Source organism: Lissotriton helveticus, assembly GCF_964261635.1.
Source record: "Lissotriton helveticus chromosome 1_1 unlocalized genomic scaffold, aLisHel1.1 SUPER_1_unloc_3, whole genome shotgun sequence".
NCBI lineage: Eukaryota > Metazoa > Chordata > Amphibia > Caudata > Salamandridae > Lissotriton > Lissotriton helveticus.
The window spans coordinates 677,826-694,205 of NW_027611670.1; the positions used below are offsets into that span (position 1 = coordinate 677,826).

The following is a 16,380-nucleotide window of genomic DNA, read 5'->3' on the forward strand; positions in this document are numbered from 1 at the left end:
CCTTCTATCCGGGGGCCTCTGGGGCTGAGCTGGGCTCTTCTATCCAGGGGCCCCGGGGGCTGAGCTTTGCTCTTCCATCTGGAGCCCCTGGGGCTGAGCTGGGCTCTTCTATCCAGGGGCCCCTGGGGCTGAGATGGGCTCTTCTATCCCGGGGCTCCTGGGGGGCTGAGCTGGGCTCTTCTATCTGGGGCCCCTGGGGCTGAGCTGGGCTCTTCTATATGGGGGATCCTGGTGCTGAGCTGGGCTCTTCTATCTGGGTGCCCCTGGGGCTGAGCTGGGCTCTTCTATCAGGGGGTCCCTGGGGCTGAGCTGGCTCTACCATCTGGGGCCCCTGGGGCTGAGCTGGGCTCTTCTATATGGGGGATCCTGGTGCTGAGCTGGGCTCTTCTATCTGGGTGCCCCTGGGGCTGAGCTGGGCTCTTCTATCAGGGGGTCCCCAGGGCTGAGCTGGCTCTTCTATCTGGGGCCCCTGGGGCTGAGCTGGGCTCTTCTATCCGGGGCCCCAGGACTGAGCTGGGCTCTTCTATCCGGGGGCCCCTGGGGCTGAGATGGGCTCTTCTATCCGGGGGCCCTGTGGCTGAGCTGGGCTCTTATATCCCGGGGCCCCTGGGGCTGAGTTGGGTGCTTCTATCTGGGGGCCCCTGGTGCTGAGCCGGGCTCTTCTGTCCGGGGGCCCCTGGGGCTGAGCTGGGCTCTTTTATCCGGGGGCCGCTGGGGCTGAGCTGGCTATTCTATCCAGGGCCCCTGGGGGCTGAGCTGGGCTCTTCTATCTGGGGACCCCTGGGCTGACCTGGGGCCTTCTATCCGGGGGCCTCTGGGGCTGAGTTGGGTGCTTCTATCTGGGGGCCCCTGGTGCTGAGCCGGGCTCTTCTGTCCGGGGGCCCCTGGGGCTGAGCTGGGCTCTTCTATCTGGGTGCCCCTGGGGCTGAGCTGGGCTCTTCTATCAGGGGGTCCCCAGGGCTGAGCTGGCTCTTCTATCTGGGGCCCCTGGGGCTGAGCTGGGCTCTTCTATCCGGGGCCCCAGGACTGAGCTGGGCTCTTCTATCCGGGGGCCCCTGGGGCTGAGATGGGCTCTTCTATCCAGGGGCCCCGGGGGCTGAGCTTTGCTCTTCCATCTGGAGCCCCTGGGGCTGAGCTGGGCTCTTCTATCCAGGGGCCCCTGGGGCTGAGATGGGCTCTTCTATCCCGGGGCTCCTGGGGGGCTGAGCTGGGCTCTTCTATCCGGGGGCCCTGGGGCTGAGCTGGGCTCCTCTATCCAGGGGCCCTTGGGGTTGTACTGGGCTCTTATATTCGGGGGCCCTGAGGCTGAGCTGGGTGCTTCTATCCGGGGCCCCTTGGGCTGAGCTGGGCTCTTCTATCCGGCGGCCCCTGGGGCTGAGCTGGGCTCTTCTATCCCAGGCCCCTGGGGCTGAGCTGGGCTCTTCTATCCGGGGGCCCCTTGGGGGCTGAGCTGGGCTCTTCTATCCTGGGGCTGAGCTGGTCTCTTTTATCTGGGGCCCCTTGGGCTGAGCTGGGCTCTTCTATCCAGGGTCCCCTGGGGCTGAGCTGGACTCTTCTATCCTTAGGCTCCAGGGGGGGCTGAGCTGGGCTCTTCTATCTGGGGGCCCCTGAGGGGCTGAGCTGGGCTCTTCTATCCAGGGCCCCTGGAGCTGAGCTGGTCTATTCTCTCCGGGGGCCCCTGGGGAGGGCTGGACTCTGCTATCTGGTGCTGAGCTGGGCTCTTCTATCCAGGACCCCAGGGCTCTTCCATCCAGGGGCCCCTGGGTCTGAGCTATACTCTTCTATCCGGGGGCCCTTGGGGCTGAGCTGGGCTCTTCTATCCGGGGGCCCCTGGGGCTGAGCTATACTCTTCTATCCGGGGGGCCCTTGGGGCTGAGCTGGGCTCTTCTATCTGGGGGCCCCTGGGGTTGAGTTGGGCTCTTCTATCTGGGGGCCCCTGGGGATGAGCTGGGCTCTTTGATTGGGGGCCCCCGGGGCTGAGCTGGGCTCTTCTATCCGGGGGCCCTGGGGGCTGAGCTGGGCTCTTCTATCTGGGGGCCTCTGGGGGGGGTCTGGGGGGGGTCTGGGCTGCACCCAGGGGGCCCCTGGGGCTGAGATGGGCTCTTCTGTATGGAGTCCCTGGGGCTGAGCTGGGCTCTTCATTCCCGGGGCCCCTGGGGTTGAGCTGGGCTCTTCCATCCGGGGCCCCTTGGGCTGAGCTGGGCTCTTCTATCCCAGGCCCCTGGGGCTGAGCTGGGCTCTTCTATCCGGGGCCCCTTGGGCTGAGCTGGGCTCTTCTATCCCAGGCCCCTGGGGCTGAGCTGGGCTCTTCTATCCTGGGGCAGAGCTGGGCTCTTCTATCCGGGGCCCCTTGGGCTGAGCTGGGCTCTTCTATCCAGGGGCCCCTGTGTCTGAGCTGGACTCTTCTATCCTTAGGCTCCAGGGGGGGGGCTGAGCTGGTCTATTCTCTCCGGGGGCCCCTGGGAAGGGCTGGACTCTGCTATCTGGTGCTGAGCTGGGCTCTTCTATCCAGGACCCCAGGGCTCTTCTATCCGGGGGCCCCTGGGTCTGAGCTATACTCGTCTATCCGGGGGCCCTTGGGGCTGAGCTGGGCTCTTCTATCTGGGGGCCCCTGGGGCTGAGCTATACTCTTCTATCCGGGGGCCCTTGGGACTGAGCTGGGCTCTTCTATCTGGGGGCCCCTGGGGTGGAGTTGGGCTCTTCTTCTTCCGGGCAACAATTCGCGCTCTATAAATCTGCAAGTTTACAAGTTCTATCTGGGGGCCCCTGGGGATGAGCTGGGCTCTTTGATCGGGGGCCCCCGGGGCTGAGCTGGGCTCTTCTATCCGGGGGCCCTGGGGGCTGAGCTGGGCTCTTCTATCTGGGGGCCTCTGGGGGGGGTCTGGGTTGCACCCAGGGGGCCCCTGGGGCTGAGATGGGCTCTTCTGTCCGGAGCCCCTGGAGCTGAGCTGGGCTCTTCATTCCCGGGGCCCCTGGGGTTCAGCTGGGCTCTTCTATCCGGGGCCTCTGGGGTTGAGCTGGGCTCTTCTATCCAGGGGCCCCTGGGGCTGAGCTGGGCTCTTCTATCCGGGGGCCTCTGGGGTTGATCGGGGCTCTTTTATCTGGGGCCCCTTGGGCTGAGCTGGGCTCTTCTATCCGGGGGCCTCTGGGGTTGATCGGGGCTCTTTTATCTGGGGCCCCTTGGGCTGAGCTCGGCTCTTCTATCCGGGGGTCCTGGGGCTGAGCTGGGCTCTTCTATATCCGGGGGGCCCTGGGGCTGAGCTTGGATCTTCTATCTGGGGGCCCCTGGGGCTGAGCTGGGCCCTTCTATCTGGGGCCCCTGGGGCTGAGCTGGGCTCTTCTATCTGAGGCCCCTGTGGCTGAGCTGGGCTCTTCTATCCGGGGGCCCTGAGGCTGATGTAAGAAACTCTTACTGGGCTCTTCTATCCAGGGGTCCTGGGACTGAGCTGGGCTCTTCTATCTGGGGGCCCTGGGGCTGAGCTGGGCTCTTCTACCTGGGGCCCCTGGGGATGAGCTGGGCTCTTCTATCCGGGGGCCTCTGGGGCTGACCTGGGCTCTTCTATCTGGGGGCCTCTGGGGCTGAGCTGGGCTCTTCTATCCGGGGGCCCCTGGGGCTGAGCTGGGCTCGTCTATCTGGAGCCCCTGGGGCTGAGTTGGGCTTTTCTATCCAGGGGCCCTGGAGCTGAGCTGCGTTCTTCTATCTGGAGGCCTGTGCGGCTGAGCTGGGCTCTTCTACCCGGTGGTCCTGGGGCTGAGCTGGGCTCTTCTCTCCAGGGGCCCCTGGGGCTGAGCTGGGCTCTTCTATCCAGGGGCCCCTATGGCTGAGCGGGGCTCTTCTATCCGGGGCCCCTGGGGCTGATCTGGGCTCTTCTATCCGGGGGGCCCTGGGGCTGAGCTGTGCTCTTCTATCCGGGGCTCCTGGGGGCTGAGCTGGGCTCCTCTATCCAGGAGCCCCTGGGGATGAACTGGGCTCTTCTATCTGGGGGCCCTTTGGGGCTGAGCTGGGCTCTTCTATCCGGGGGGCCCTCGGGCTGATCTGGGCTCTTCTATCCGGGGGCCCCTGGGGCTGAGCTGTGCTCTTCTATCCGGGGCTCCCGGGGGCTGAGCTGGGCTCCTCTATCCAGGAGCCCCTGGGGATGAGCTGGGCTCTTCTATCTGGGGGCCCTTTGGGGCTGAGCTGGGCTCTTCTATCCGGGGGCCCTGGGGCTGTCCTGGGCTCTTCTATCCGGGGGCCCTGAGGCTGAGTTGGGCTCTTCTATCCGTGGGCCCTTGGGCTGAGCTGGGCTCCTCCATACAGCGGCCCCTATGGCAGAGCTGGGCTCCTTTATCCGGGGACCCTGGGGCTGAGCTAGGCTCTGCTATCCGGGGGCCCCTTGGGGGCTGAGCTGGGCTCTTTTATCCTGGGGCTGAGCTGGGCTCTTCTATCCGGGGCCCCTTGGGCTGAGCTGGGCTCTTCTATCTGGGGGCCCGTGGGGCTGAGCTGGGCTCTTCTATCTGTGGGTCCCAGGGGGGCTGTGCTGGGCTCTTCTATCCAGGTCCCCTGGGGCTGAGCTGGTCTATTCTCTCCGGGGGCCCCTGGGGAGGGCTGGACTCTTCTATCCGGTGCTGAGCAGGGCTCTTCTATCCAGGACCTCTGGGCTCTTCTATCCGGGGGCCTGTGGGGCTGATCTATACTCTTCTATCCGAGGGCCCTTGGGGCTGAACTATCCGTGGGCCCCTGGGGCTGAGCTATACTCTTCTATCCGGGGGCCCATGGGACTGAGCTATACTCTACTATCTGGGGGCCCCTGGGGCTGAGCTGGGCCCTTCTATCTGCGTCCCCTGGGGCTGAGCTGGGCTCTTCTATCGGGGGCCCCAGGGGCTGAGCTGGGCTCTTCTATCCTGAGGCCCTAGGGGCTGAGCTGGGCTCTTCTATCCGAGGCCCCTGGGGCTGTGCTATGCTCTTCTATCCGGGGGGCCCTGGGGCTGAGCTGGGCTCTTCTATCCGGGGCCCCTGGGGCTGAGCTGGACTCCTCTATCCAGGGGCCCCTGGGGCTGAGCTGGGCTCTTCTATCCGGGGGCCCCTGGAGCTGGGCTCGGCTCCTCCATCCAGTGGCCCCTGGGGATGAGCTGTGCTCTTCTATCCGAGGCCCCTGGGGCTAAGCAGGGCTCCTCTATCCAGGGGCCCCTGGAGCTGAGCTGGGCTCATCTATCCGGGGGCCCCTGGGGCTGAGCTGAGCTCTTCTATCCAGGGGCCCCTGGAGCTGAGCTGGGCTCCTCTATCCAGGGCCCCTGAGGCTGAGCTGTGCTCTTCTATCCGGGGCCCCTGGAGCTGAGCTGGGCTCCTCTATCCAGGGGCTCCTGGGGCTGAGCTGGGCTCTTCTACCCGGGGGCCCTCTGGGGCTGAGCTGGGCTCTTCTATCTGGGGGCCCTAGGGGCTGAGCTGGGCTCTTCTATCCGGGGGCCTCTGCGCCTGAGCTGGGCTCTTCTATCCTGGGGGCCCATGGGGAGGAGCTGGGCTCCTCTATCCAGGGGCCCCTGGGGCTGAGCTGGGCTCTTCTATCCGGGGGCCCCTAGAGCTGAGCTGGGCTCTTCTATCTTGGGGCCCCTGGGGCGGAGCTGGGCTCTTCTATCCACGGGCCCCAGGGGGGGCTGAGATGGGCTCTTCTATCTGGGGCCCCTGGTGCTGAGCTGGGCTCTTCTATCTGGGGCCCCTGGTGCTGAGCTGGGCTCTTCTATGCGGGGACCCCTGGGGCTGAGCTGGGCTCTTCTATCTGGGGGCCCCTGGGGTGGAGCTGGGCTCTTCTATCCAGGGCCCCTGGGGCTGAGCTGGGCTCTTCTATCCAGGGGCCCTGGGGCTGAGCTGGGCTCTTCTATCCGGGGATCCTGGGGCTGAGCAGGGCTCTTCTATCCGGGGGCCCCTGGGGCTGAGCTGGGCTCTTCTATCCACCGGCCCCAGGGGGGGGCTGAGCTGAGCTCTTCTATCTGGGGCCCCTGGTGTTGAGCTGGTCTCTTCTATCCGGGGACCCCTGGGGCTGAGCTGGGTTTTTCTATCCAGGGGCTCCTGGATAGAAGAACTAGCTGAGCTGGGCTCTTCTATCCGGGGGCCCTGGGGGGTTTTCCTTCTGGCCCTGGGGGTGTTTGTGGGAATCATGTGTGTTAAAGAGGGGATCTGTGCACTGCATCTTAATGCACTATTAGAGGTATGTGCGCTGCATCTTAATGCACTGTTAGGAATATGTGCACTGCGGTGCATTCTTACTGCACTTTGAGGGATCTGTGCACTGTGGTGCATCTTGCTGCACTGTGGGAAATCTGTGCACTGCACTGCATCTTGCTGCACTGTGAGGGATCTGTGCACTGTGGTGCATATTGCTGCATTGTGAGGGATCTGTGCACTGTGGTGGATCTTGCTGCACTGTGAGGGATCTGTGCACTGTGGTGCATCTTGCTGCACTGTGAGGGATCTGTGCACTGCGGTGCATTCTTACTGCACTGTGAGGGATCTGTGCACTGTGGCGCATCTTGCTGCTCTGTGAGGGATCTGTGCACTGTGAAGCATCTTGATGAACTGTGAGGGATCTGTGCACTGTGGTGCATCTTGCTGCACTGTGAGGGATCTGTGCACTGCGGTGCATTCTTACTGCACTGTGAGGGATCTGAGGACTGTGGTGCATCTTGCTGCACTGTGAGGGATCTGTACACTGTGGTGCATCGTGCTGAACTGTGAGGGATCTGTGAACTGTGGTGCATCTTGCTGCACTGTGTGGGATCTGTGCACTGTGGTGCTTCTTGCTGCACTGTGAGGGATCTGTGCACTGTTGTGCATCGTGCTGCACTGTGAGGGATCTGTGCACTGTTGTGCATCGTGCTGCACTGTGAGGGATCTGTGCACTGTGTTGCATTGTGCTGCACTGTGAGGGATCTGTGCACTGTTGTGCATCTTGCTGCACTATGAGGGATCTGTGCACTGTGGTGCATCTTGCTGCTCTGTGAGGGATCTGTGCACTGTGGTGCATCTTGATGCACTGTGAGGGATCTGTGCACTGTGGTGCATCTTGCTGCACTATGAGGGATCTGTGCACTGTGGTGCATCTTGCTGCTATGCGAGGGATCTGTGCACTGTGGAGCATCTTGCTGCACTGTGAGCGATCTGTGCACTGTGGCGCATCTTACTGCACTGTGAGGGATCTGTGCACTGCGGTGCATCTTGCTTCACTGTGAGGAATCTGTGGACTGTTCACTCATTGTCATGACACCATCCACTGAGGGAGAAATCTGTGACAGTCAAATCTGATTGTTCTGTCTTATGAAGTTATTGAGACTGTAATCTACTTGTTTGTTTATTTTATAAGTGAACCTTTGAAGGTAGTGAGCGGGTAAACAAAGCAGACAAATGTAAAACTTAATTTGGTGCAGAGTCGGAAAGTTGTTTGAATACACACAGTCCTACCAAATATAAAGAATTACCCACAGAAACAGGAAAAATAGAAAACATTGTCCAGTTTAATTCTAGCAGTTTCTTAAATATAATTAATGAAATTCAGGCTATTTCCAATTCACTCCTAAAGACTGGAAGCGGCGGTTCCAACAGCGGCCAACAGAGGCCGCTCCTCACCTGCTGATGAAACCCACTGAGCTGCACATTGGATGAAAGGGATAAGGGTTTCCTCTTCCGGGTCAGCGGCGGCAGAGACAGCACCAGCAGCTGCGGTGACATCACTTCCAGCCTCCCCTGGTGTTTGCAGCCTGCAGCAGAGGAGGAAGGAACCATTGTCTCTCTGTGCAGGTACCTCCATCTGCAGACCCCCCTCAAACCCCAGATCCGCACCTCCCACCCCCAGACCCCAGGGGGAGGAGAGAGCCTGGACATGTCTACACAAGTCTCCGCTCAGGTAGGAGATTGTCAGCACCATCTGCTGTGTTTGTAGAAATAGACTGAATAATCCTGGAGGGAATCTCTGCAGGAGCTGGGCTGAGCTGGGCTCTTCTATCCGGGGCCCCTGGGGCTGAGCTGGGCCCTTCTAGGGGAGCCCCTGTGGCTGACCTGGGCTCTTCTATCTGGGGCCCCTGGGGGCTGAGCTGGGCTCTTCTATCTGGGGACCCCTGGGCTGACCTGGGGCCTTCTATCCGGGGGCCTCTGGGGCTGAGCTGGGCTCTTCTATCCAGGGGCCCCGGGGGCTGAGCTTTGCTCTTCCATCTGGAGCCCCTGGGGCTGAGCTGGGCTCTTCTATCCAGGGGCCCCTGGGGCTGAGATGGGCTCTTCTATCCCGGGGCTCCTGGGGGGCTGAGCTGGGCTCTTCTATCTGGGTGCCCCTGGGGCTGAGCTGGGCTCTTCTATCAGGGGGTCCCTGGGGCTGAGCTGGCTCTACCATCTGGGGCCCCTGGGGCTGAGCTGGGCTCTTCTATATGGGGGATCCTGGTGCTGAGCTGGGCTCTTCTATCTGGGTGCCCCTGGGGCTGAGCTGGGCTCTTCTATCAGGGGGTCCCCGGGGCTGAGCTGGCTCTTCTATCTGGGGCCCCTGGGGCTGAGCTGGGCTCTTCTATCCGGGGCCCCAGGACTGAGCTGGGCTCTTCTATCCGGGGGCCCCTGGGGCTGAGATGGGCTCTTCTATCCGGGGGCCCTGTGGCTGAGCTGGGCTCTTCTATCCCGGGGCCCCTGGGGCTGAGTTGGGTGCTTCTATCTGGGGGCCCCTGGTGCTGAGCCGGGCTCTTCTGTCCGGGGGCCCCTGGGGCTGAGCTGGGCTCTTTTATCCGGGGGCCGCTGGGGCTGAGCTGGCTATTCTATCCAGGGCCCCTGGGGGCTGAGCTGGGCTCTTCTATCTGGGGACTCCTGGGCTGACCTGGGGCCTTCTATCCGGGGGCCTCTGGGGCTGAGCTGGGCTCTTCTATCCAGGGGCCCCGGGGGCTGAGCTTTGCTCTTCCATCTGGAGCCCCTGGGGCTGAGCTGGGCTCTTCTATCCAGGGGCCCCTGGGGCTGAGATGGGCTCTTCTATCCCGGGGCTCCTGGGGGGCTGAGCTGGGCTCTTCTATCCGGGGGCCCTGGGGCTGAGCTGGGCTCCTCTATCCAGGGGCCCTTGGGGTTGTACTGGGCTCTTATATTCGGGGGCCCTGAGGCTGAGCTGGGTGCTTCTATCCGGGGCCCCTTGGGCTGAGCTGGGCTCTTCTATCCGGCGGCCCCTGGGGCTGAGCTGGGCTCTTCTATCCCAGGCCCCTGGGGCTGAGCTGGGCTCTTCTATCCGGGGGCCCCTTGGGGGCTGAGCTGGGCTCTTCTATCCTGGGGCTGAGCTGGTCTCTTCTATCTGGGGCCCCTTGGGCTGAGCTGGGCTCTTCTATCCAGGGTCCCCTGGGGCTGAGCTGGACTCTTCTATCCTTAGGCTCCAGGGGGGGCTGAGCTGGGCTCTTCTATCTGGGGGCCCCTGAGGGGCTGAGCTGGGCTCTTCTATCCAGGGCCCCTGGAGCTGAGCTGGTCTATTCTCTCCGGGGGCCCCTGGGGAGGGCTGGACTCTGCTATCTGGTGCTGAGCTGGGCTCTTCTATCCAGGACCCCAGGGCTCTTCCATCCAGGGGCCCCTGGGTCTGAGCTATACTCTTCTATCCGGGGGCCCTTGGGGCTGAGCTGGGCTCTTCTATCCGGGGGCCCCTGGGGCTGAGCTATACTCTTCTATCCGGGGGGCCCTTGGGGCTGAGCTGGGCTCTTCTATCTGGGGGCCCCTGGGGTTGAGTTGGGCTTTTTTATCTGGGGGCCCCTGGGGATGAGCTGGGCTCTTTGATTGGGGGCCCCCGGAGCTGAGCTGGGCTCTTCTATCCGGGGGCCCTGGGGGCTGAGCTGGGCTCTTCTATCTGGGGGCCTCTGGGGGGGGTCTGGGGGGGGTCTGGGCTGCACCCAGGGGGCCCCTGGGGCTGAGATGGGCTCTTCTGTCTGGAGTCCCTGGGGCTGAGCTGGGCTCTTCATTCCCGGGGCCCCTGGGGTTGAGCTGGGCTCTTCCATCCGGGGCCCCTTGGGCTGAGCTGGGCTCTTCTATCCCAGGCCCCTGGGGCTGAGCTGGGCTCTTCTATCCGGGGGCCCCTTGGGGGCTGAGCTGGGCTCTTCTATCCTGGGGCAGAGCTGGGCTCTTCTATCCGGGGCCCCTTGGGCTGAGCTGGGCTCTTCTATCCAGGGGCCCCTGTGTCTGAGCTGGACTCTTCTATCCTTAGGCTCCAGGGGGGGGCTGAGCTGGTCTATTCTCTCCGGGGGCCCCTGGGAAGGGCTGGACTCTGCTATCTGGTGCTGAGCTGGGCTCTTCTATCCAGGACCCCAGGGCTCTTCTATCCGGGGGCCCCTGGGTCTGAGCTATACTCATCTATCCGGGGGCCCTTGGGGCTGAGCTGGGCTCTTCTATCTGGGGGCCCCTGGGGCTGAGCTATACTCTTCTATCCGGGGGCCCTTGGGACTGAGCTGGGCTCTTCTATCTGGGGGCCCCTGGGGTGGAGTTGGGCTCTTCTTCTTCCGGGCAACAATTCGCGCTCTATAAATCTGCAAGTTTACAAGTTCTATCTGGGGGCCCCTGGGGATGAGCTGGGCTCTTTGATCGGGGGCCCCCGGGGCTGAGCTGGGCTCTTCTATCCGGGGGCCCTGGGGGCTGAGCTGGGCTCTTCTATCTGGGGGCCTCTGGGGGGGTCTGGGTTGCACCCAGGGGGCCCCTGGGGCTGAGATGGGCTCTTCTGTCCGGAGCCCCTGGAGCTGAGCTGGGCTCTTCATTCCCGGGGCCCCTGGGGTTGAGCTGGGCTCTTCTATCCGGGGCCTCTGGGGTTGAGCTGGGCTCTTTTATCTGGGGCCCCTTGGGCTGAGCTGGGCTCTTCTATCCGGGGGCCTCTGGGGCTGAGCTGGGCTCTTCTATCGGGGCTCCTGGGCCGAACTGGGCTCTTCTATCCAGGGCCCCTGGGGCTGAGCTGGGCCCTTCTATCTGAGGCCCCTGGGGCTGAGCTGGGCTCATCTATCCGGGGGCCTCGGGGGCTGAGCTGGTCTCTTCTATCCGGGGCCCCTGGGGCTGAGCTATATTCTTCTATCCGGGGTCCCTTGGGGCTGAGCTCGGATCTTCTATCTGGGGGCCCCTGGGGTTGAGCTGGGCTATTCTATCCGGGGCCCCTTGGGCTGAGCTGGGCTCTTCTATCCGGCGCCCCTGGGGCTGAGCTGAGCTCTTCTATCCCAGGCCCCTGGGGCTGAGCTGGGCTCTTCTACCCGGGGGCCCCTTGGGGGCTGAGCTGGGCTCTTCTATCCTGGGGCTGAGCTGGGCTCTTCATTCCCGGGGCCCCTGGGGTTGAGCTGGGCTCTTCTATCCGGGCCCCTTGGGCTGAGCTGGGCTCTTCTATTCGGCGGCCCCTGGGGCTGAGCTGGGCTCTTCTCTCCGAGGCCCCTGGGGCTGAGCTGGGCTCTTCTATCCGGGGGCCCTTGGGCTGAGCTGGGCTCTTCTATCCAGGGGCCCCTGTGTCTGAGCTGGACTCTTCTATCCTTAGGCTCCAGGGGGGGCTGAGCTGGGCTCTTCTATCTGGGGGCCCCTGATGGGCTGAGCTGGGCTCTTCTATCCAGGGCCCCTGGGGCTGAGCTGGTCTATTCTCTCCGGGGGCCCCTGGGGAGGGCTGGACTCTGCTATCTGGTGCTGAGCTGGGCTCTTCTATCCAGGACCCCAGGGCTCTTCTATCCGGGGGCCCCTGGGTCTGAGCTATACTCTTCTATCCGGGGGCCCTTGGGGCTGAGCTGGGCTCTTCTATCTGGGGGCCCCTGGGGCTGAGCTATACTCTTCTATCCGGGGGCCCTTGGGGCTGAGCTGGGCTCTTCTATCTGGGGGCCCCTGGGGTTGAGTTGGGCTCTTCTTCTTCCGGGCAACAATTTGCGCTCTATAAATCTGCAAGTTTACAAGTTCTATCTGGGGGCCCCTGGGGATGAGCTGGGCTCTTTGATCGGGGGCCCCCGGGGCTGAGCTGGGCTCTTCTATCCGGGGGCCCTGGGGGCTGAGCTGGGCTCTTCTATCTGGGGGCCTCTGGGGGGGGGTCTGGGCTGCACCCAGGGGGCCCCTGGGGCTGAGATGGGCTCTTCTGTCCGGAGCCCCTGGGGCTGAGCTGGGCTCTTCATTCCCGGGGCCCCTGGGGTTCAGCTGGGATCTTCTATCCGGGGCCCCTGGGGTTGAGCTGGGCTCTTCTATCCAGGGGCCCCTGGGACTGAGCTGGGCTCTTCTATCCGGGGGCCTCTGGGGTTGATCGGGGCTCTTTTATCTGGGGCCCCTTGGGCTGAGCTGGGCTCTTCTATCCGGGGGCCTCTGGGGCTGAGCTGGGCTCTTCTATCGTGGCTCCTGGGGCCGAACTGGGCTCTTCTATCCAGGGCCCCTGGGGCTGAGCTGGGCCCTTCTATCTGGGGCCCCTGGGGCTGAGCTGGGCTCTTCTATCCGGGGGCCTCGGGGGCTGAGCTGGGCTCTTCTATCCGGGGGCCCCTGGGGCTGAGCTATACTCTTCTATCCGGGGTCCCTTGGGGCTGAGCTGGTCTCTTTTATCTGGGGGCCCCTGGGGTTGAGCTGGGCTCTTCTATCCAGGGCCCCTTGGGCTGAGCTGGGCTCTTCTATCCGGCGGCCCCTGGGGCTGAGCTGGGCTCTTCTATCCCAGGCCCCTGGGGCTGAGCTGGGCTCTTCTATCCAGGGGGCCCTTGGGGGCTGAGCTGGGCTCTTCTATCCTGGGGCTGAGCTGGGCTCTTCATTCCCGGGGCCCCTGAGGTTGAGCTGGGCTCTTCTATCCGGGGCCCCTTGGCTGAGCTGGGCTCTTCTATCCGGCGGCCCCTTGGGGCTGAGCTGGGCTCTTCTATCCCAGGCCCCTGGGGCTGAGCTGGGCTCTTCTATCCGGGGGCCCCTTGGGGGCTGAGCTGGGCTCTTCTATCCTGGGGCTGAGCTGGGCTCTTCTATCCGGGGCCCCTTGGGCTGAGCTGGGCTCTTCTATCCAGGGGCCTCTGTGTCTGAGCTGGACTCTTTTATCCTTAGGCTCCAGGGGGGGGGCTGAGCTGGGCTCTTCTATCTGGGGGCCCCTGAGGGGCTGAGCTGGGCTCTTCTATCCAGGGCACCTGGGGCTGAGCTGGTCTATTCTCTCCGGGGGCCCCTGGGGAGGGCTGGACTCTGCTATCTGGTGCTGAGCTGGGCTCTTCTATCCAGGACCCCAGGGCTCTTCTATCCGGGGGCCCCTGGGTCTGAGCTATACTCTTCTATCCGGGGGCCCTTGGGGCTGAGCTGGGCTCTTCTATCTGGGGGCCCATGGGGTTGAGTTGGGCTCTTCTTCTTCCGGGCAACAATTCGCGCTCTATAAATCTGCAAGTTTACAAGTTCTATCTGGGGGCCCCTGGGGATGAGCTGGGCTCTTTGATCGGGGGCCCCCGGGGCTGAGCTGGGCCCTTCTATCCAGGGGCCCTAGGGGCTGAGCTGGGCTCTTCTATCTGGGGGCCTCTGGGGGGGTCTGGGCTGCACCCAGGGGGCCCCTGGGGCTGAGATGGACTCTTCTGTCCGGAGCCCCTGGGGCTGAGCTGGGCTCTTCATTCCCGGGGCCCCTGGGGTTGAGCTGGGCTCTTCTATCCGGGGCCCCTGGGGTTGAGCTGGGCTCTTCTATCCAGGGGCCCCTGGGGCTGAGCTGGGCTCTTCTATCCGGGGGCCTCTGGGGTTGATCGGTTCTCTTTTATCTGGGGCCCCTTGGGCTGAGCTGGGCTCTTCTATCCGGGGGCCTCTGGGGCTGAGCTGGGCTCTTCTATCGGGGCTCCTGGGGCCGAACTGGGCTCTTCTATCCAGGGCCCCTGGGGCTGAGCTGGGCCCTTCTATCTGGGGCCCCTGGGGCTGAGCTGGGCTCTTCTATCCGGGGCCTCGGGGGCTTAGCTGGGCTCTTCTATCCGGGGGCCCCTGGGGCTGAGCTATACTCTTCTATCCGGGGTCCCTTGGGGCTGAGCTGGGCTCTTCTATCTGGGGGCCCCTGGGGTTGAGTTGAGCTCTTCTATCTGGGGGCCGCTGGGGATGAGCTGGGCTCTTCGATCGGGGGCCCCCGGGGCTGAGCTGGGCTCTTCTATCCGGGGGCCCTGGGGGCTGAGCTGGGCTCTTCTATCTGGGGGCCTCTGGGGGGGTCTGGGCTGCACCCAGGGGGCCCCTGGGGCTGAGATGGGCTCTTCTTCTTCCGGGCAACAATTCGCGCTCTATAAATCTGCAAGTTTACAAGTTCTATCTGGGGGCCCCTGGGGATGAGCTGGGCTCTTTGATCGGGGGCCCCCGGGGCTGAGCTGGGCCCTTCTATCCAGGGGCCCTTGGGGCTGAGCTGGGCTCTTCTATCTGGGGGCCTCTGGGGGGGTCTGGGCTGCACCCAGGGGGCCCCTGGGGCTGAGATGGGCTCTTCTGTCCGGAGCCCCTGGGGCTGAGCTGGGCTCTTCATTCCCGGGGCCCCTCGGGTTGAGCTGGGCTCTTCTATCCGGGGCCCCTGGGGTTGAGCTGGGCTCTTCTATCCAGGGGCCCCTGGGGCTGAGCTGGGCTCTTCTATCCGGGGGCCTCTGGGGTTGATCGGTTCTCTTTTATCTGGGGCCCATTGGGCTGAGCTGGGCTCTTCTATCCGGGAGCCTCTGGGGCTGAGCTGGGCTCTTCTATCGGGGCTCCTGGGGCCGAACTGGGCTCTTCTATCCAGGGCCCCTGGGGCTGAGCTGGGCCCTTCTATCTGGGGCCCCTGGGGCTGAGCTGGGCTCTTCTATCCGGGGGCCTCGGGGGCTGAGCTGGGCTCTTCTATCCGGGGGCCCCTGGGGCTGAGCTGTACTCTTCTATCCGGGGTCCCTTGGGGCTGAGCTGGGCTCTTCTATCTGGGGGCCCCTGGGGTTGAGCTGGGCTCTTCTATACGGGGCCCCTTGGGCTGAGCTGGGCTCTTCTATCCGGCGGCCCCTGGGGCTGAGCTGGGCTCTTCTATCCCAGGCCCCTGGGGCTGAGCTGGGCTCTTCTATCCGGGGGCCCCTTGGGGGCTGAGCTGGGCTCTTCTATCCTGGGGCTGAGCTGGGCTCTTCATTCCCGGGGCCCCTGAGGTTGAGCTGGGCTCTTCTCTCCGGGTTCCCCTTGGCTGAGCTGAGCTCTTCTATCCGGCGGCCCCTTGGGGCTGAGCTGGGCTCTTCTATCCCAGGCCCCTGGGGCTGAGCTGGGCTCTTCTATCCGGGGGCCCCTTGGGGGCTGAGCTGGGCTCTTCTATCCTGGGGCTGAGCTGGGCTCTTCTATCCGGGGCCCCTTGGGCTGAGCTGGGCTCTTCTATCCAGGGGCCCCTGTGTCTGAGCTGGACTCTTCTATCCTTAGGCTCCAGGGGGGGGCTGAGCTGGGCTCTTCTATCTGGGGGCTCCTGAGGGGCTGAGCTGGGCTCTTCTATCCAGGGTCCCTGGGGCTGAGCTGGCTATTCTCTCCGGGGGCCCCTGGGGAGGGCTGGACTCTGCTATCTGGTGCTGAGCTGGGCTCTTCTATCCAGGACCCCAGGGCTCTTCTATCCGGGGGCCCCTGGGTCTGAGCTATACTCGTCTATCCGGGGGACCTTGGGGCTGAGCTGGGCTCTTCTATCTGGGGGCCCCTGGGGCTGAGCTATACTCTTCTATCCGGGGGCCCTTGGGACTGAGCTGGGCTCTTCTATCTGGGGGCCCCTGGGGTTGAGTTGGGCTCTTCTTCTTCCGGGCAACAATTCGCGCTCTATAAATCTGCAAGTTTACAAGTTCTATCTGGGGTCCCCTGGGGATGAGCTGGGCTCTTTGATCGGGGGCCCCCGGGGCTGAGCTGGGCTCTTCTATCCGGGGGCCCTGGGGGCTGAGCTGGGCTCTTCTATCTGGGGGCCTCTGGGGGGGGTCTGGGTTGCACCCAGGGGGCCCCTGGGGCTGAGATGGGCTCTTCTGTCCGGAGCCCCTGGGGCTGAGCTGGGCTCTTCATTCCCGGGGCCCCTGGGGTTGAGCTGGGCTCTTCTATCCGGGGCCTCTGGGATTGAGCTGGGCTCTTCTATCCAGGGGCCCCTGGGGCTGAGCTGGGCTCTTCTATCCGGGGGCCTCTGGGGTTGATCGGGGCTCTTTTATCTGGGGCCCCTTGGGCTGAGCTGGGCTCTTCTATCCGGGGGCCTCTGGGGCTGAGCTGGGCTCTTCTATCGGGGCTCCTTGTAGTGTAGCTCCTATTTTCCCAATAGGCTCTGCGCATTGGAATAGTACCTACAGCAGTAAAGGCCTAGGCCAGACGTTAACTAGGTCTACTACTGTCGATACTAGACTTAATTTTTGGGATTGCCAGCTAAGCTCAGAGTTCGCTAGAAACTTTCTCGAATGTTCAAGGAAGGATTAACTTCCCTGATTAGACAAGAAGGGATTTAGTTTCTGACAACCATAGAACATGACAACTTTGCTCTCCCCTAA

General features: G+C 63.8%; 1 protein-coding gene across 1 annotated transcript in view; it reads left to right on the forward strand.

The window, feature by feature from the left end:
* The first annotated feature begins 7,743 nt into the window (after positions 1–7,743).
* LOC144805846 (uncharacterized) overlaps positions 7,744–16,380 on the forward strand; it is a 278,766-nt gene continuing 270,129 nt past the window's right edge. The window contains exon 1 of the mRNA XM_078672324.1: positions 7,744–7,874. The gene's annotated coding sequence lies outside the window, so the exon portion shown is untranslated. The remainder of the gene's footprint in view (positions 7,875–16,380) is intronic.